The sequence below is a fragment of the Vulpes lagopus genome, chromosome 8, assembly GCF_018345385.1.
Source record: "Vulpes lagopus strain Blue_001 chromosome 8, ASM1834538v1, whole genome shotgun sequence".
Taxonomy (NCBI): domain Eukaryota; kingdom Metazoa; phylum Chordata; class Mammalia; order Carnivora; family Canidae; genus Vulpes; species Vulpes lagopus.
In genome coordinates, this window is record NC_054831.1 from 3,635,782 (window position 1) to 3,657,004 (window position 21,223).

At 44.8% G+C, this 21,223-nt stretch overlaps 1 long non-coding RNA gene across 1 annotated transcript; it reads left to right on the forward strand.

Annotated features, from left to right (window-relative positions):
- Positions 1-1,484: 1,484 nt before the first annotated feature.
- Positions 1,485-14,400, forward strand: LOC121496663. Its single transcript, XR_005989300.1, has 4 exons — positions 1,485-1,598; positions 4,049-4,214; positions 5,175-5,984; positions 13,252-14,400. It is a non-coding gene; the product is annotated as an uncharacterized LOC121496663 (long non-coding RNA).
- Positions 14,401-21,223: the final 6,823 nt, after the last annotated feature.

Here is a 21,223-nt window from a genome sequence, read left to right on the forward strand (position 1 = left end):
ATTTTTCCCTCCCTTCCCCTATGATCCTCTGTTTTGTTTCTTAAATTCCACATACGAGTGAAACCAAATAATTGGTTGACTTAGTTCACTTAGCATAAGACCCCCCAGTTCCATCCATGCTGTTGCAAATGGTTAAGATTTCAACCTTTTTGATGGCTGAGTAATATTCCATTATATGTATGTATATGAATTTATATGTATATATATGTGTGTATATATAATGTCTATCTCACATGTTCTTTGTCTATTCATCTGTTGATGGACATCTGGGCTCTTGTAGTTTGGCTATTATGGACATTGCTGATATAAACACTGGGGTGCAGGTGCCCGAGCTATTTTTAAAAGCACCTGCTAGAGATAAGTCTCTTGGAATGTGTCAGGGTACCTGCTTCTCATCCTGGTGTAGTGGGGGTCAGCACTGCTGGGAGGGGGCCCTCTCTTCATGTACCACAGCTTCGGCTGTGCACACATGGACACGGTGGCCCTATCGCTCCCACTCTGAACTGGGGACTGGGTCTGGCCATCTGGCCCTGCTCCAGCCCATGGACATGGGCAGGGGAATTGAATCCAGAGGCCTGCTTCCACGCCCCGAGCTGACAGCCCACTGAGCCCCTCTCCCTGGGGGCTGGGCATGGCTTACGACCTCCCTCAGAATCTGTAGGGATGCACGTCCATGCAGGCTTGCAGTAACCCCTTTTGGCCACCACATCTCCAGGAGTCCCTTCCCTCTGCAGGCTAGTTGCATGGAAGACATGTGGGTTCTTCCAGGTTCTGCTTCATGGCTCAATACAGACGTGTTTGGCCTCCCCCCTGGTGCTGTCAAGGAAGCTGTGTCTGCGGACCCATACCACCTAGGCGCTACACAGACCCGTTGAAACGCAACTCCAAGGACTAAATCCCTCTCTTGTCATGTGACACAATGAGCTTCTATAAGCCAAGACCCCTAATCTGTTAACTACTCTTTGGGGTTATAATATGATCTCCTTGCCAATTATCTGGATTTTTAGAAAATAAATTATTTCGTCTTTAAGGTTTTAGGCTCCTTTCTTTCCTGACCGTGGAGGGGAAGGCTTGGCAGGAAGCAAGCCTTGGCAGGCCATGTTCATGTCATCCCACACCACTGCAGCTGGCGTCATGCACCCAGGCTCAGATCAGAATGGCCAGGGTCTCCCCCTGTGATTCTTGCTGCTTAATGAGACGGACGTCGTATGGCTTGATTAGAGGCCTCGCCTCACTTTGAGAGTCTTTTGAGCTCTACAGAATCCACAGGTTTTAACATATTCCAGCGCTGTGATTGAGAGTTGGCATGGGTGGTGACAAGATCACCCTCGCAAACGGCCATGGGAAGCACGCTATCCAAACGGAGCAAGGAGAGGGCCTGACCACATTTATTCTGAAACATTACCTAATGCTGTCCGGCAGCTGTCTTCTGGCTGAGCCTGGGGGAAACTTCCATAACTTACTATTTCAGGGCCCGGGATTATGGATGAAGGAAATTTCTCGGCTATATTTGCTGCATCTATTACCAGAAGGAAAACAATGTGGCTCGCAGACGTGAGGGTGGACTCGTACAGTCTGGAAGACCCTGCACAACACAGGTAGAGCCCTGGCTGCTGCCGAAGAGAATCACCCTCTTTACTTCAAGATGTTGGTTACTGGTGGTTGGGGGAGGCCTGGGAATTGGGTGCTTCAACCACGTGGCTCCGTAATGAGGGAGGTGCGGCCGGCGGTCAGGCTGGGAACGCAGGGCAAATCATTTCCAGGGTACCTTCCCCGTCTGCAGTTATGTGTGCGTGCACACGCTCGTGTGCAAGGGCCGGGTCAGCCCAGCCAGCCAGCTGGTAGACCTATTGGTAATTGAAAACTCAAAGTTAGCAGCGACCTCCACACACATTCTGCTTCAGGAGCAGATGAGAGAACTTGCCATCGCTCCGAGCTCCCGAAGGATCCAGGGTGCAGTGGTATCCTCCAATTCCTTCCTGGTCTGTTTGCCTATTCCCAGAGCAGTAAGGTGGAGGCGGGAGTTGGGGGAGGCCCGGTCAAAGCTTGCTCTCCCTCATCCTTCAAAATGATGCCTTCTTGCACTGTTAGCTCTGATTGAATTTTGAGGCTGAGCATATTTTTGCATCTAATTGGTTTCAGACTCAAATCGGGGACATGACTCATTATCAGGAATTCTCGAGTGCAGACCCACTGGCCCCTCCCCTGGTCTTGGGCTTCCTTTTCAACATCTGCAGGAATCCTTTTGCCTTGATCTTTCCTACGAAGTATTTGGAAGATTCTGATGTATTAACTCTTTCATTCCCTCCCTTTCAAATCCCCATCCCTTCTTGCGGGGAACCCTCAGTCTTTACCTTCACGGGTGTCACCGCGCGGGCCAAGGGCAGTGCCAGAGTCCGAGTCGTGATAGCATTAGTAACGATCTGCGCCAGTTGCTTCCCTGTTTGCTCTTCGATGGGGCTGCCAGATTTACAAATAAACACACAGGGGGCCCGGTTAAATTTGAATTTCAGATAAGCTACACATACATTTTCGTTTAACTATGTACCCAATATTGCATGAGGTATGGTTGTATTAAAAAAGTCATTCGTTGTTCATCTGAAATTCAAGTTTGACCGGGCATCTGTCGTTAATGTGGCGACCACACCCGTAGAAGCGTCCCCGGCCCTTCCCCTGCTCTGACCCACCTCACGGGTCTCCATCTCCCAGCTCCCTGCCCTCTGGGTTCTGCATAGGTCTGGTGGGCAGGAGGATGGGAAGAACCAGACTACGGCGCCCTTCTCCTCTTCTGGTTGAATTTCTGGTCACTGAGCTTTCCCACAGCCCCATCTCGGGTCAGAAATGCCTGCCATGGTCCCTCCAAGTGGTCAGATCCTGGGCTGCCATGAGTCCTCCCCTCCTTGTGACCCCCCAGCCCCCAGAGAAGACAGCAGCTGCCTTCTGCTGCTAATCTCCGCATTGTCTTCCACCCCCGCTTAGATAATCTGCTTTCCTAGTAACTGTTTAAGCAATGTCCGGTATTATACTTCCTCTGTTTGAAATATCTGGGGTGTTTTCTGTTTTCCCAATGAGACCTTGACAGAGGAGCATATTTGCTATTCATTCTTTGGGTTTCTCCCAATCCCCTGCCCCTCTTCCTTCTGTCTTCCTGATTTCCTTTTCTGCCCTCATCTCTTCTCAACCGCCTTTGCCCATGAAGATGATCCACTGTAAGCCATAGATAGACCTGCCACTTGTCCCTAGGATTAAAGCGCCAGTTCCTTTGCTGTACAAGTGGAAGCAGCGCTTGGGCTACCTGTAAGGACACGTCACTATCACTCGCCTACACTCTGGGCTCTTATCAGAAGAATGCACTTACGGTTCTCAAGGAGGGGAGAGGCCAGACTGAGAGCTACCAGCCCACTGAAGCCCATTCACACAGTGGGATGAGCACCTGCTAAGTTTGTCATGAAAGAGAAAAAAGGCTGAGATTTCCTGCTGTAGAGCAATGAAAGAGAACTTCACGACTTCCAAACTTAGGTTTATGTTTCATTCCTGATAATTGTGCCCAGAGGTCTGGTTCTCACTCACCCATCACTACGAAACAAAACCGCGTTCTCAACAAATAATGAGGTGCTAGCGTCATGAGAGAGCCTGACTAGTTTAATTACTGGAAAGGGGTCTCCTCAAATTATGTCCAAGTTGCATCGACAGGGGTCTAAGGGAGCCGACCCTTAGACCCATGGTGTTCTATGTGGTCTCCTTGTCCCGCTGCTCTTCAGCTGCTACTGCCCTTGGATCCCCAGACACCATGGCCCCCCACCCCCTGGGCCCCAGCTAGGGGCTCTGCGGTGGATGCCAGCGCGACCTCCTCCGTGGTCCACTTCAACTGGGCAACAAAATCGTCCTTAATTTTCGAAAGCAAAGCAGAGATCAGGTGGTAACTTTTAATAAGAACTTGTGAAAATTTGGGGGATAATGGCAAAGAAAATTATCACAAGAAATGCTTAGAGTTGCTACCAATGCTACTGTACTCAGAGGCCACCAGCTGGGCTCTCTCTGCCTTCAGGTTCAAGCCAAACTGGCAGACGACCCCACAAAGAAGTGACGCAGCCATTTGCTCTCCTCAGATCTGCCTCTTCCAGTCACATCTGGCACCGGGACTCCTCACTCTCTTCAGGGCAAACATCACTCACTCATAGGGTTGTGGTCTAGTCCCGCCCTGCACCGGCAAGGTAATCGTGCAATAGTCCTAACAGGAACACATATATCAGGGCTAAATATCAGAGAATTAATAATAAGTAATATTACATAATGGATATTAAGCGAATCCTATTCCTTTCCATAATCCTCAGGACGAGCCTACAAATTTTTCTAAGTTTTTGAGATTCTGGTTTCCTGTTATCCCTGAACAGGAAAAATGTGCACATGTGCACACACCCATGTGCACACACCCAAGCACACCCATGTGCACACACCCATGCACACCCATGTGCACACACCCATGCACACATAGTCACCCTAAATGCGTGAGACCGAACAATAATTTATGTGCATGCTTCATTTTAAATGAGTATTGCCAGAAACCATTTTTCCCACAAGAAAACATTTTGCAACGCACTTTTAGAACTGCTTACATTTTTAAAAACCTCGCTCATACTCAGCCAGAATAATGTTCCCTTCAGAGCTATATTACTTTGATATTTCCTTCTTAGAAACAGGCTTTCTTTTTTCCCCCAGGAAGCTACCTCTGTGAGCTTTTTAATTATGCAAATGTGAGCAAAAAATAGTGAGCCCCAAAGGCAAATTCAAATATCTCTTCTTGATAGCAGAAACTACTAATAACCTAAATGATAGGTATCCTAAATTATAAAATAATTGGATGATACAGAAAAGAATAGTTAATTGATAAATACCTTTTTAGCCAACCCTTAGATTTAAGTAATGCTAGTACACTAGTGTTTTTACATGTTTGTTTCATATTTCCTATTTTAAAAAATAAGACATTGTAGATAGAGTTCAAGCCCCTATTTTACTTCCTCCTGGTCCTGAACCCTAAGTCTCTCCCCACTCAGGCATCACCAGCCTCACACTGATTAGGGCTTTTCCTAGCTATACCTTCTTGCCTTCATATGTAACATCAATATATAGTGTGGCTCAGTCAGTTAATTGTCTGACTCTTGATTTCGGCTCAGGTCATAATCTTGGGGTCGTGAGACCGATCGCCACAGCCAGCTCTGCACTGAGTGTGAAACCTGCTTATGATTCTCTCTTTCTCCTTCTCCTCTCCACTTGCTCTCTCTCTCTCTCTCTCTCAAAAAAAAAATATATATATATATAGGATAAGTGTATTTTCCAGCTATGCAAAAGTTTCCAGACAGAATATATTATTCTCCAAATTTAATTTCCTCAATCAAGATTGTTTCAAGATTGATGGCAATGCGTAAAGTCTAATTATTAATCTAGTTCATTTCTTAAAATGGCAACATTGCATTTCATCAAATGAGCTTGCTCTAACTGTGAAGATGGCATAATAGGGATTGGATTTGCCTTTCCGCCTGAAACAACCAAAAAGTAGATCAAATATGGAATGAGGATTTTCAAGACACTAGACATCAGTCAGTAGGAGGACAGTGATCCTGTGAGATAGTAGATCAGTACCTGCCCAACTTCCTGCCTTGAGAGAGTTTCCAGGCTATAATACGGAATCGCTGGGGGGCAACCCAGCAGAGCCCAGTGACTCCCTGAGTTGAGAAGACAGAGCTGAGAGTCCAGGAAGATCATGATGGCTGGAGCTCACAGGACAGAATGTAGGATGGGAGAGCTTCGCAGAGAGAAAACTCTGGAGATGTGCCCAGCATCGCTCCCAAGGATTCAGTATATGCCCTCGGGAAACCTCCCCAGTTTGGGAAGGAGCCCCCAGAGGATGAAAGGTACCATTGCCTACATGAGGATTTTTCCTGGATTTGCACCAATGGGGGAATTTTTGGATCATGGGATCATGGGTGAGTATTTCTTCCATTTTCCTTGTACCACTCAGGTGCCCACAAGGTGCTCAGAGAATGGATTTCATATTTAACCTTTTGCTTTTTTAATGACTCTGGGTGTTCTATTCTGTTGCACTGGTCTGTTTGTCCATCTAAGTCCTGATATAATGCTCTTTAAATTACATAGCTTTATAATACACTTTAATATCTATTGGATGACATCCTGGGCATTAATTTATTAGCGTGACCATAACAAAGAACCACAAAGTAGGGGCTTAACCAACAGAAATTTACTTTCTCACAGACTGGGGGCCAGAAGTCCAAAATCAAGGCGTCCACAAGGATGGTTTCCTCTGATGACTGCAGGGAAGGATCTGTTCGGGCATCTCTCTTTGGCTCTGTTCTCCCTGTGTTTTCCCATGTCTTCCTTCTCTGTACATGTCTGGGTCCAAATATCCCCTTCTTATGAGGACACCATGAGTCATATTGGATTGGGGCCCACCCCAATCACCTCATTTAACCTAACCATCTCTGTGAAGACCCTGTCTTCAAAGATAGCCACAGTCAGAGGTACTGGGGGTTAGGATCACAACATGTGGGTTATGAGGGGGACACAATTCAACTCCAGTACTCCGTCTCCTACGTCTTCATCAAAACAGAATTCTAGAATCAGTTTCTTGAGTTCCACAAGGAAAATCCCAGGGAGACCTTGGTGAGTTTGTGTTGGACTGACTTTGGGGAGAAATGACATATTTGTGATGCTGAGCCTCCCCTTTCATAAATATTATGAAATATTTAGTAATGTCTATTATATCTATTCCTTATTCAGGGTTTCTTTTATGTTGTCCAGCAGAGTTTAAATTTTACTCCTAATGGCTATGCATCATCTCTTTTCCCTGGCTTGCTGCCATCGCCCCTGCCCCGCCATGGAGTCTACACAGCTTTTACTGAACAGCTTGTGTAGGCAAACCACCAGCTCCTGGGTGACTGTCTATGCAAGCCTCAAAACATCCACTACTTCAAACTCCATTGCCAAGACCCTTAAGGTTTTCTCAAGCATGCCATGCTGTCACATGCTTTTCCTCTGTTCCACATCTCCATGCTTTTCCTCTGTTCTTCTGAGTTAGACTCAGCCTAGGCAAAACCCCCTACAGGGGCTCGCATCCAACCTCAGTTCAGACCATTGACCACCCACAGACTGGGTTAGGTGGTCCTTCTTTTTGTCCTTCAAACCATATGACTGCATTGCCACTGTGCTTTATAAATGTCTCTAGGATGGAGACATGTTCATGGAAGCACTTGGAGACTCGGGCTGTAGCCACTTCAAATTTGGTTACCATCAGACAGTAGCACCATTTGGCATATAGGAAGTTATAATAAATATCGATGGCTTGAATGGATAAAATAAACCAGAAAGGTGATTTATTAATCTTCCATAGGTGATATTTCCTCTTTAGAAACTGCTAGTTAGGAGCCCTTCTCAGGATTGGTGGACTTGGGAAGTCAAAGGCCGATAGGAAAGTGGAGAGGTGGACAACAGTGTAGGGAAAATCAGGACGGACATGAGAAGTGACAACTCCTCCCACTTCTTAGCAGAGATCGTCATTTTAGTAGCCAGAACATTCATGTCCACCTTATTTATAGTTCCTCATTCTTGAAAAGTGCTGGATAAATGTCCTCTGGGTCTGCGGCCATAATGGAGTTTCGTTAGGAGTTGAAGACCGTCTTCATGGCCTTGGGCACGTTCTGGAGCTGCACTCCTAAGATCACAAACAACCTTGTGGAATGAAGCCATGGGTGTCCCCGCGAGGCCTGGGCCTACCTCAAGGACCGTCTTTCCACTTGAATGCTCCTCAGAGCATTTTCTTTCTTTCCAAATTCTTGGGCGAGGAAGTGCCTCACTCTTGTCCTCGGGTACTGGCTCCACATCACAAGGAGGACTCAGTGTCTGTGCCCGGGCCTTTCCTCTGAAATTAGTGAGCACACTGAGGGTTTCAAAACACCCCCAAGGCCACATGGTAAAGGTGACTCTTCAAATATGTTTTAAGTTCCTGGCTTTTGATGGCTTTTATCTTCTCAAAAGTAAGTCAAAGCTTTAGACAGGACTGTGAGAACTGTTGAGTTAAGTGTGAGGATGTGAGTGAGCTGGGGACACACTGGCAGGCTTCTTGCCGAGCACTTTTCTCTCTCCTGCCACCCATGCTGAGGCCTTTCTTCCCTCCACAGGTGTATGAATCCAATGGGCTGTCTGACTACCCATGTCTATGACACATTCTCCCATCAACAAATGCAATGCTCAGCTCTCCCCCTGCATTCAGTCTTGTAGGACACTGGCCCCTATGGACTTGCCATTCTCATTTTGGGGAAAAGAATGACATAGCTTCACCAACCTTTTTGCCCGGTCTTTGCACAACAGAGATGTCCCCCCACTTTGTCCTTGCTTGGAAGGTCACTAGGCTCAAGGATGACACTCAAGGGAGATTCTTTTACGGGGGAGGGGGGATAGCCTAGAAAATCACCCCTCACCATATTTATAGTGGATTTCAGCTCTTTGCTTGCTTTCCCTCATCTTTGGTATTAGTGTCTTTGCTTTATTTTAGGAAGCTATTCCATGTCTAATCCCTGATGTTTTGGTGGGACTCCTAACCAAGGCTCCTCCAACGTGATGCATGGGGACTGGAAAAGGTCACTCCCCTTCTTGCAAAGAACTTCTCATTACCCTCCATAGGTAGGGTGGGTGCTTAGCCACTATTTGTGGTTTTAATCCACCCATGTGAACATTTTAGAGATGGGCAGCACTGATGGTTGTTAACCTCTTGTGGTAAACTTTAGCAATCTGACATCCTTGAGAATATATTATTTCCACCTTCGAGAAATCACCAAATAATGGAGCCATTATTTGGTTCATTGTTCATAATTTTTATGAACAAAACTTTTAACATCATAATCTTCCATGGGACTTCGAAATACAACGGATTCAACAGAACATAGAGGGAATGAATAGAACCTTGCTTTTAGGAGTCAGAATGGTCCTTCTACAAGTCAGTCACTGCTCAGTGTTGTGAGGTTATATTATCCACCAAAGCATGTGGGCCAGAGGACTTTGGTTGGTGTTCTTTGGAATGCTTTTATTTGTCCTTCCAAACCTTCATTGTCTTTCCAGCAGCAACCAACCTTTCTTGCCACTGAGTATTTCCCTTCTCATTTTTTTCTGCATGCTACCAGATAATCAGGTATGTCTGAGTTAACACAAGGGGAGAGATGGGGTGATGGTGAGGCGGGGGAAGGCCATCGCTGAAACCTCAGGTGCTGGTTCAGTAACTGAGTAAGTACACGAAGGAGAAAACGTGGCAAAGAGGGGACGGATCTTCCTGGGACTCGCAAGCTTCACTATACGAGCTATGCAAATTATACAAGTTTTCACGGGTCAGCTTCTTTATAGCATCATTCAAATATCGACCGTTGACAAAAAGGTTGGGAAAACTGTCTGAGTATCACACTGTCAAATTTCTTTGGGAAAAATGTATTGAGCCAAGATTCTTACTTTGATTATTTCTCTTAAGAAACAGGTTGTTAGAGTTGGATTTTTAGATGTTTAGTTTGCTTATATCTTCTTGTAAAAGATCTAAACGTACCCTAGGAAAAAGAAAGTGTGCAATTGTAGGATGTCTAGTACTGGGGATGCTTATTTGATACTATTATAAAGTAAACACTGGGTTCTCACATGCCAGGGCCAGGCTTCTCTGCTGCCCTCTGCGTCCTGGTTTACGTTACTCCTATCTTTTCTAAGGAAGCGACACCCATTATCTCCTTCCCTGCCATTCAAGCTGCTTTTCTTTGACATCAAAGATTCCTCTGTGATTTCCTTTCTTGGCTCCGCTGCTAACAGTGAAATATGTGGACTCAGCAGCAGTGAAATCTAAAGTCATTAAATATTATAAATTCCCCTTTGGACAAACGCTGTCATGTTTAACAAGCATTGCATTTCCTGTACCTTTATGAAAGAAAGGGAAATTTTAAGACATTACAAACTTCAAAGTAATTAGGTCGTCCAATCATAATCCAAATGTTTACATTTGCATGATTACAGCAGCAGAGAGGAAAAATCCAGGTAATGTTTTGAAGTGAAATTAAATGAATGGTATGTCATGTTAAAAATAAATACTTTAAGTCACTATTGTGTTATCAGACTAATACAACGAACGACAACCTCAGATAAACAGAGGAGGAAGCACGCCATGTGCAGTCATTTGGAATACTTCCAACCACTTCCACGGCATTCCATAGAATGCTCTAGGTTTTAGGAAAACATGCCATCTGTTTCTGCATGGCCTAAATACTCTACTGGGTCAGCTCTTACTAAGCCTGATCCTATTGCCTTAATCGTCTGTGGGGTCCGCACTGTACAGTCTTTTACAGACATATCCCAAAGTAGCTCTTTAATTGGAATAGTAATGAAAGGAAACTCGAAGTATAGGTGGCAATGCTCGTGGAGTGATTTAATGAACAATCAACTTCTAAGTAGATAGTCTGAGTGGGATTCCTTCTGGAACCACCGGAAATGCCTTCAGCCCGTCCTGGATCAAAGACTGGGGATTCTTACTGTTCTAGTTTCATCATCAAGACCAGCTGAACAAGGGTAATGGGCTATTCCAAAGGGCTTTACGTACATTACCTCATCTACCTCTTAATCCAGGCCAGGCCTCTGTGTTCAATGCTTAAATGCCCCCTCTGATGCTAAGACTATCCCCAGATTGAAAGAAACCAACCTATGAAATGAGCTGATTCCTGCCTCTTTCCCCCAGTAGATAAGGAGCTCCACACAGGCAAGAATTTCTGTTTGGAATTAGCCTCTGAACGTGAGTAGGCATGTCCAGATATTCTGCAGTTCTTTAATTGGAAAATTAGAAATAAGGACACTCATCGGAAGTCACTAAATTGTACTAGGGATGAACATAGTACAGTTGGAACTGGGAGCCAGGCATGGTGCTTGGTACCCTGTAAGAGGAGCCCAATAAATGCCTGTGAATGAGTGAGCGCCACTACCCACAATAGGCCAGGGAATTAGGAGTTATTGTTCCAATTGTGTTTATGAGGAGACTTAGGGCCGAAGAGGATAAGTTATGTGCTCAGTAAAGGCGCTGGCACCAAGCCGGGGCTGCAGGGCTACAGGGTTCTACAGGCTGGACCCCACATCGCTGTCTCCAACCCTCTCCTCTGCTCCGACCTGCCTTGTCTTCTTCTTGGGTCTGGAGTCACCATTGCTGATTACAGGACCTCAACACCATTAAGGTTGCATTAAAGCAGTATTTCTCAAGCGAGGCAGCACTCTGTGGATGAAACTTGAGTGGATTTTCCATAGTCGATGGGTGAGCTCTAAAAAAAGTTTTTTGGTTACATCATCGTTCAATGTGAAGGAGAGAAAGTATTACTGGAAAATATAACTAAACCTTATAAGGAGCAGGAAGCCAGTTCTGCTTGTGGATACTAATGTCTAGGATGGGAATAAGTTATTTAAATTTTCAAATGAGTAAGTTGGAGGAAAACATTAAGTAGTTAATGATAGCTGTTTGGGTGGACAAGGCAAACACCACAAAGTGTTAGAAACACTGCCTAGTGTTACACAAGGTTCACCCTATATGCAAAGCATTCTCTTTGATCTGTCCTTCCCCCTTCTCAAAACTTCATCTACCCTACTTAGGCCATGTTGAAAGTCTTCTCCTGCAGAGGAGGACACCTCTTTTGGAGCAGCAAAAACCACTGCTTCAGCTGTCTGACAATAGGAAGGCTTATTTTTCTGTCTCATGGGGAAACCCTAGACTTGCCAGGGGAAAGGTTTGCTTTAAGAGGTGCCATTTGCAAAACAGTTCCTAAAACAAAGCAGCTCTCTGCTATCTTCTTTGCTTTCTTTGAAAAAAAAAAAATTCCTGCTGGTCTGAAATGGGAGGATAAAAGAGAATTTCTCCCCCTGGAGAGGGGAAGGGCTTGGAGCAGAGTTGAGAGCCAGATCTGAGAAGGGGCTCTTCACATTATTACTAAAAATTCATAAGTGTTCTGGGGCACCCGGGTGGCTCAGCCTTTGGCTCAGGTCATGATCCTGGAATTCTGGGATCAAGCCTCAGGACAGGGCTCCCTGCTCAGCGGGAAGTCTGCTTCTCCTTCTCTCTCTGCCTCTCCCCCTGCTCCTTCTCTCTCTCTCACTTGCTCACTTTCTCCCTCTCAAAGAAATAAATAAAATCTTAAAAAAAAATTTGATAGTATTTTAAGGGCAGGGACTATGTCTTATGAATATTAAAACCCTTTCCCGGGCAGCCCCGGTGGCTCAGTGGTTTAGCGCCGCCTTCAGCCCAGGACCTGATCCTGGGGACCCGGGATCGAGTCCCACGTCGGGCTCCCTGCGAGGAGCCTGCTTCTCCCTCTGCCTCTGTCTCTGACTCTCTCTCTCTCTCTCTCTATGTGTCTCTCATGAATAAATAAATACATAAAATCTTTAAAAAAAATAAAAAATAAAACCCTTTCCCTCAAGATACATGCCAATCATGTACCTTAGTGCCCAAGCATGCTAATTGAATGAGGAGTGAGTGAACGATTCTTCCACTTTCCCCCCTCCCCGCCCCAAAGTAACAAAATACCAATAAAACTCAGGCTTTTTCAATGATGACGTATTCTTTAATGACTTGAAAACAGCTGATCTTCATCCTAAGATGTTACAAGTCTGCCTCTTTGAACTTTCACATTGGAATGTGAAATTTGGGAAATCAAACGATGTGAAATTATTTCTTATCTATTAAGCAGGCGCTCAAGAAACACTTATTATTTTTACCGAGTTAAATGGTATCCCCTCAAAATCCATGTCTACCAAAGACGTGTGAAAGTGACCTTCTTTGGAAATACGGTGGCTGCTGATGTCATCCAGTTGAGATGAGGTCGTCCCGAAGGAAGGCTGGTTCTAAATCCAGTGTGACTGATGTTCTCATTGAGAAGAGGGATATTTAGCACAAAAACACAGACACAGGGAAACTATGTGACAGCAGAGGCAGAGATTGGAGCCAGATGTCCATAAGACAAGGAGCACCATGCATCACCCTGCTACTTGGTTAGGTAGCTTAAAAAATAAATTTTGTGGAAATTTTCCAGCAGTCTGCAAGTTCTCCACGAACATTTTACAGTTTTGCTTTCTGTATTCGTGATACTTTATAAAAATTAGCACAGACATGAGATGTTCTGGAAAACCACTTTTCCCATGTTATTTCAAGACCTGCAATTATATTTTTCACCCATTCAGTGTCCTGTGGTCTCACAAAATAAGCTGGACGTCACCCAGCAGCATCCTTCATTTGTCATTATCTCAAGCTGGAGTCTTCAATCGGCATTAAAGGCAAAACTTCTTTGTACCTACAATCATTTTCACAGATGAAGACTTCCCTTTCCTGCTATTGAACGAGAGAAAACTTTGATCTGACATAATTTAAAAGAACTGGGATTGCACAGTGAGACTCTGATTGTCCTGGATTTAGACGAGCAGATGCACACTTGATATTAAAGTGATCCCACTGCACCAGCCAGACATGAAGTCCTATTTTACCTGTGCCGGCCAGGCACACCTTTACCTACTTCCTGAGGAACCCCCTGATGTGGGTGGCTGGGGGAAAGGTTGCAGGAGAGGGGCTCCAAGTGAGTCTTCATTAAATGATGTTAAACAGCAATATTCAACTGAGAACATTTTAAAGATCATATTGGCTTTGCCCTGTAATTCTGAATTGGACAGCTGCGCATCCAGCAAATAGAAAGAAGCTTGGAAGAGGGGTACAAAGTGACTCTTAGAGGGACAGGGGAGTGGGACAAAGGAAGCTGCTAGCAAAGAGTGATTTGATTTTGGCAAGGTCATCTTCCTTTAGGGGACTGCATAGGTCTATCCGGTGGGTTACCCCATTAGTGCTGACCCGGTAATTCCAGATGGACTGGTTTAAGATCCCACTCCTGGGAGATGCTGAACCTGTATTTGGGTCGAGTTTTAAGTCTTGGTTCGGTGATGAGAGCTTAGCCTAAGTGACTCCATCTGGGGCCTGTTGTATGTGTCTTTTTCTCTCTCTTTTAACAGTGGCATTTTTTTATTATTGCATTTTGGAATACACTTTTAAAATGATTGGCCTGTCAACATAATGGATTGGCAGTTAAAAATAACTAGGAAAATACATTTTAAAAAGTGTAAATTATGCCAATGATAACACTGATGATTCAAACAGTGGTGCATCAAGCCAAGCAATGAGACAGACTCCAGTCAATGACATGAAAACATGAAGCCACCAGTACATTTTTCTATTATTAAACCTGGAACCAACAATTTCCTTTTAGCAAAATAACGCAGTCGTATCTAATGAAGTCATTGATTTGAATTTTGTTCCTTTTAAAGCATTGCTTTCTGTATGTCCTCTGTAAGTGACAGTTGCCAGTGAAGAAGGGGTGATAACTAGCTTTATATTTATACATATTTAAGAGATGTTGTAATAAAAGCATTTGTCAGCCACAGGAATCTGTGAGAATTATTTTCCTTTTAAAGGAAATTACTCAAATGTGAGTAGGATTGCCCTAATGGCATTGCAGTCTTTTGTGCATTTTATTCAAATTTTGAAAGCAACATTTGCAATATTGTCCCGTGATTATAAAGGAAGCACATGTGTGGGGCAAATGTAATTGGTACCTCCAGAGAAGCTAAAAGGAAATGAGAATCACTTATATAAGTCTACTTCCCAAACCATTTTAATACCTATTTTTGGGGGGTTTCCATGAGTATTTAATAAAGCAAAAGTGATATGAAACCATAAAATTTATTTTACTAGCTGCTTTTATCACTGAGGAGATGCTCATGACTGTTACAGGATATTAAAATAAGACTTTTCTAATTCAGAGTTTTAGCAGAGACCAACACAACAATGCCAAGAATCAATTTCCCAAAGCAAGGAGAAAGAGGTCACCAGAGCGAAATGTGTGATGGTGATGATGAAGTAGCATTGTTTTTGCCCCAAATCTATGTGAATTGAGACCAGGTACAGGGCTGGAGGTGGGTGAGCTTGGGCTCCTTTGGGGGAGCTGGTGCCGTGCTGAGCATCTCCCACTCCTGTGTAGGACAATTGGGGATGCTTCTTGCACACCTGGAGCTTCAAGAGGAGGCTTGACCCCTTTCCTTTGGAATTTGGGGTCTGGGGAACATGTTCCAAGGACTGCTTTTTTACTTCTTCTTCTTTTCTAAAAATAGAAGGAGAAAAACATGTAACTGCAAACATACAAAATGCAGGTGGCAGTTTTCGCAACGCTCTGTATTCTCTGGGTGGATTAATCAGGGGAGAGCTTTGGAAGCTGGTGTGTATTATTTTTCACCTGTTCAAACACTGAGGTTTTGGAAGCTAGGTGCAGCTGTCAACCGCCAACTGCAAAGCCTCTGCGGGGTAGCCAGCATCCTAGCCATAGACGGTGCTGTCTTGTGCATGTGAAACCTCCTGACCCAGCAGCTGGTGAGTGCTATGTCCTCAGTCAAGTGATTTATTTTTTATTTTTTATTTTTTAATTTTTTTTAATTTTTAATTTTTTAATTTCTAAAATTTTTATTTATTTATTTTTTATTTTTTTTGGAGTTCAATTTGCCAACATATAGCATAATACCCAGTGCTCATCCCATCAAGTGATTTTTAAAGGTGTGATTAAAAAGGTTGACAGCACCTGGGCATTTCCAAAGCTGCAAAGCATTCCGGGAAGGGAGTTATAATTTCCTGCGGGTCTGCTTTTTTGTTTTGTTTTGTCTTTTCAATTAATGGAGAATCAAGGGAGTTACTGAACTCAGAATTAAGCCAAAGACTAAAATTTAGAGAGTTTGACAGCCCTCCAATGAATATAGTCTGTCGTTTCTGGGGCTGGGAGACGATTCTCTGATTTCTTGCTCAGAGCTCTGCTCTCTGATTTCTCAAGAGCTCATGGATGAGGAGGTCCATGGGGTCACCAGGCATGAGGAGAAGAGACCCTATATCTTAGGTGAGCGCCCTTGGATTGATGTCCACGGAGGCTACGTGAATCAGCTTCTCAAGGGCAAGGAAACTTCAATGCCACTAATGGATATAGTGAGGAAGTCTCATCGTGCTTGCTTCCTGCAAGGCTCCAGAGCCAGTTCCATAGCTAGGTCAGTTGGTGTCTAGATGCTGGTTTCATTGCTTTTACCAGCTGTGTGACTCTGGGTAAATTACTGAAGTGCTCCACCCTCAGTTTCCTCTTCTGTAGGATGGGGACAACCATGCCTACCTCATAAGCTGCCTACCTCATATGCAGATCAAGTGCCGTGCAGTTGCTGGCACAAAGCAAGTGCTCCAGGGGGACAGGTCACTGCTGAGAGTCGCTGGGGTGTGTACTATCCAAGACAAATAATAGGGAAAATCCCAGCAGAGGGATGCCTTGAAGGTTTTCAGCAGTCCTAGGACTGGGTGTAGGAGAGAGCTTTTGGTAAGTGCTCTGCTGGGAAATCATTTTATAAACTGGATTTGGAAGGGACATGATACACATGGTAAATGAATCCTGAAGATTATTTATGGAAAAATAAAGGCTCTTCTTCACTATTCCTGGACTGGATTCTTATTTAGAATTCTACTGTGAATTACTTATTCTGTTAGGATACATGCCATTGCCAGGTGCCACATTACACCTCTATCAACAGCTAGTAATACAGGATCTTAGTCTTTAGTGTAAAAAGTACCTTAATCTCATGAGAAAGAAAGAGAGACGTTGCTGATGGATAAAAGTGAAAAAAAAAAAAGAAAAAAAAAAAAGAAGTCTTAAGGAAGCAATGAGAAAAGATCATGAAAAGGGATGGGAAAGCTCGTCCAGATAATAAAACACGGTTCTAAAGCCTTACATGTGACCTGAAAGGCAGGGGTCTCAGAATCTCATTACTCAAGATATTCCTGAAAACTATCCAACTCCAATAAAAATTTTTAAAAAATTAAAAAAAAATAAAAATTTATTAAGAGAAGTATTAGAGCGAACAAGTGCAATTAGAGGGAAAACAAATTTACTGTATTCTAAGTGCAGCAAGACTGTAAATGAGCAAGTGCTTTGTTTTGGATGGAACTCAAGTTCATTAGCTTTAAATGACCTTGGCAAACTTATAAAAATCACCATCAACTTTGAGTAATTATTAAATGCCTAATTGCACAAGGCGCCGGATTCCTGATTTAAATAGGTCTAATTAGCAAACGAAGAGGAGCTGCCCATGGGGAAGGTTTGGAATCTCCAGCCAGTGCAGAAAGAGCTGTGGGCCGAGGAGGAGGGCAGGAGCCTGGAGAACAAGTGGGAATGTGCTTGGAGAGCCCGTGTGGAGGCTGGATTGTGGGTCTCTCTGGAGTCTGTGTGCCCTTGCTTGCTCTCCGCGAGGTTGCAATTCCAGGCTTTCCCCTCTTTTTTCATGTTTTGTAATTTAAAAGAAAAATAAAAGATCAGGGCTAGAGGTTGTTTGAAGTTCACTCTTTCTCTGGGTGATCAATGACCTTTATTCTCCTTGCTTAGCGATGTCACCCAGTGGCCGTATCTTAGGAAATAATCTTTAGCTGTTAGAATTTAATTTTGTTTTAGATTCCTCTTGTGATAACCATAATGTTACCGTGATTTCTTTCTTTTTCTCCTCCTCCTCCTCCCCCTCCTCCTCCTCCTCCTCCTTCTTCTTCTTCTTTTCTTCTCCTCCTCCTCCTTCTTCTCCTTCTTTTTCTCCTCCTCCTCCTCCCCCTCCTCCTCCTCCTCCTCCTCCTCCTCCTCCTTCTTCTTCTTCTTCTTCTTCTTCTTCTTCTTCTTCTTCTTCTTCTTCTTCTTCTTCTTCTTCTTCTTCTCTTGCCATGATTTATTTCCCATTAAACAGGAATATATCTTACAAAATGGAGTCAGTTTACGATATTGAAACTTTTCCTTAAAGGAAAGTACCATCCAGAAACATGACTGGATAAGGCAAGTCTTTTCCAAAAGTGGTTATGACTGTCAAAGGTTTTCTGTAGCTACCTGCAGCAAAAGGACATTTCTACTGTGACGACCTGGGGAAACTTTCCTTCATTTATTTATTTATTCCACAAATATTTATTGCACACCCTCTGCATCTCAGTCTTGTGCTAGGTACCGAGAAGAGAGTATATAATACAGAATGAAGAATGCTATTATCATCCTGTTAGATTCTCCTTCGTGTGGCAAGATGGAAAAGATTTCTTGAGGATTCGAAATCCAGATTGGGCTTGGAGAAACAAATGAAGTCCCATCCTAGTGGCCACAGTAGGGATGGGTGGATTTTTGGGTCGAGGGAACAGCAGCACCCAGTGGGCACAGCAGCCTGACCTGTATAGGGGGTGCCCTATTGTTGGAGAGTCAGGTGACAGGTAGAGCACCTGGATGGACCTGGGGGGATGGGGGGCCAGGTCAGGTCCCCTAAGGAGCTGTAACGGGAATATGAAGGCAACTAGGAGCCAGGGAAGTGTGTCAAGCAGAAGAGATCGATAGGAATGTGTTTTGGAGGAAATGTAGGGTATCTAGGACACCGGGGGTGGGTAAAGGAAGACTAATGGGGCTGTGATTGCAACGGTTCAGCCACGAGGGTGGAGTCACTGGGTTAAGGTGGCGGGTAGTTCAGGCTTGAAAGATGTTCAGGAGGGGGAGTCCTCAGATGTGGCTCTCCTTGTGAGCCCTTGGTTTCAGGATGCAGAAGCACTAGGGGAGCAGGTGTCACCAATCAAGACAGTGGATGGTGCCGATGGGGTTGGACGTTATTCAGTCTTTCCATTTTGAGATCTAGAAACCTGTGTGGGACATGAGGCTGGCAGGTGGATGAAGGCAGGGTCCTGGAGCAGAGGAATAATTCGGGTCCTCAGAACGCAGGTGGTAGTTAAACCCTCCGGGCCAGGAAAGAGTGGTCATCGCCAAGTGACAGATACAGATTAAGGTGGTTAAGTGCTTGCTCAGGCCATTCGGGCGATGCCATGGGGTTGCACTGGGTATCCTGGGACCACAGGGTCCAGGTCACCTGATTCTGCCGCCTGTGTTGTTCTTCTGCATTCTCGCCTCATGACGCCAGAGAAATTACATGTCATTGCTTTGATTACTCAGAAAAAGCTACCTTTGTAGTGTGTAATTTGTTCTCAGAAGAAAAGTTTTCAAACCAACCACAATCGAGGTGGCCTTTTAATCACTCACAAAATGAGTGTGTTTCTGACTCGGGGAAAGCAATTTATTTATGTGCTATTGAAGATTTAGACTGGAGCAGTGGCTTTCAAACTTCTTCCTTAACTGCAGATTGAGCTTTCATACCGATCTGAATAAATGGATAACAATCTGAATTTGATGAACAGATGAAAGTGGATTGTTTGACTGAAGGAGGGGATGGGTCCATATTTCTTTCTATCTACTCAGGTCTGTGCCCCGCCATCCTCACCCCCAGCCCCACTCCCTGGCAGAGAAGCCTCTGGATCAAATGATCCTCTAGCTGGGTTTTCCAGGGTTATGAAAGGCTAAACCCAAGCCTGTGGATGACACTTGGAGAGATGCACCAATATCTAAGGTGCCGAGGTCCGTAAGACACACGTGTGTGCCTACACATCTTGATGTTCATAGGCCTTCGATATTAAGGGTAACTATGAATCTAACAAGGGTCTTAAATGAGTTGATATAAAATATTAGAGGCTGGCCCCTTCTTTCGGATGTGCTCTCTGTCTTGTCATACTTAACATTGACACGGCCAAAATGAGGCCCTACAGTCACATCCGCTCTTCCTGCCTAACCGTGTTTAGAGCTCATCCACCTGTGCTCTGGGATCAAGGCTCCGAGCACTTGACTGCTCATCGATCTGAAGGCAGCTTTATTCAGAGGCCCACACAGGGAGTCAGAGCAGAGAGGGAAGCCCCTGCGAGTGATGGCCACACACACGGAAGCTGGTATTCCACACAGCTGAGCTTTGGGGTTAGTTAAAAGCAAGCAGCGAAGTGTGCAATGTGGTGCTGTTTATTTGCAGAGTGAGTGCAGACAGTGTGTGTATTGTGTTGCTGCTGGAGTCCCAGCAGAGGGTGAATGGAAGCACTAGGTGAGTTGACTATCACACGAGAGAATCTCGAATAAAGAGAATTCCCAGGTGGTTGCTTGCTATGATCACCACGCCTCCCACTGGTATCCACTGAGCTTCTCCCTCACGGGTCTCAATGAGAGATCTAGAAACCAACAACTCACTTTGAATGTACTGAATCCCCCCAAAGGTTCCACGTTACGGGGCAGTTTGGGCACCGTGTGCATGATGGAGGCACAGGTTGGTATAGATTGATTGGAAAATACTCATGTCAAAATCCTCACGTGAGGTCGTAACTGGTTGATCCCAAAGCACATAGGGACCTTTTCAAACGATGCTCAAGCTTTGCTGCACGAGACTTCTATTTAGTGTGCAAGTGGCACTTGGTGGCCACAGCGACTGCAAGGCCCCCGAAACAGGACGGAGCTCTGATGTTCCCCAGGGCTCTCCCACCCACACGTCGGGGAGCCGCTGCTCTAGGAAACCGATCCTGGGGAGTTTGCTTTCAGAGCTAACTTCCCACAAAGAGGTGGAACTCAGTCTTCTGATGTTACCATCCCCTTTAATCTGTTCACAATAACAATAAGTTCAAAGCAGCAAATCCTGCTCCAAATGTCGCCTAGTAGATCAATATGGTACAGTTAAAATACGTTACCCTTTAAAAATGGCAATGACACAGGAGGCACGCCGCCCAGGAGACAGGAGAGGGCTCATGCATTTTAAGCCTATAGCAGTTTATTGAGAACAAAACTAGTCTTTCTTGCTCTGGGCTTTGATGAGGGCCATAGCCAGGATGTTGACTCATGGTTGTACAGAGGCAGTTCAGAGAGAAAATAACAGAGTAGGAATCCGGGGTCTTTTTCTAATGATCTGAATCGATGTAGATACAGATCTTATAAAGGAGGGAGGCCTAGTCAACAAAGGCCTCCCCTGGCCTTTGCCAGGAGCCTGGGCCACTTATTATTGGCACCAATGGGAAAAAACCCCACACAGGCAGGCTAGCAGCTGATCCAGAGGGATCCGTATGCTCTGATGAGTAGGAGGAGTGGGACTAGTTTGTTCATTTGTGCTTTTGCTCACTCAGCAAAGATTTAGGGGAACAGCAGGGGGCACATCCAAGTCCCTGCCTTGGTGGAGTCAGTATTCTAGTGAGGTGTGGGGGAGGGGGACAGACGATAAACAAATA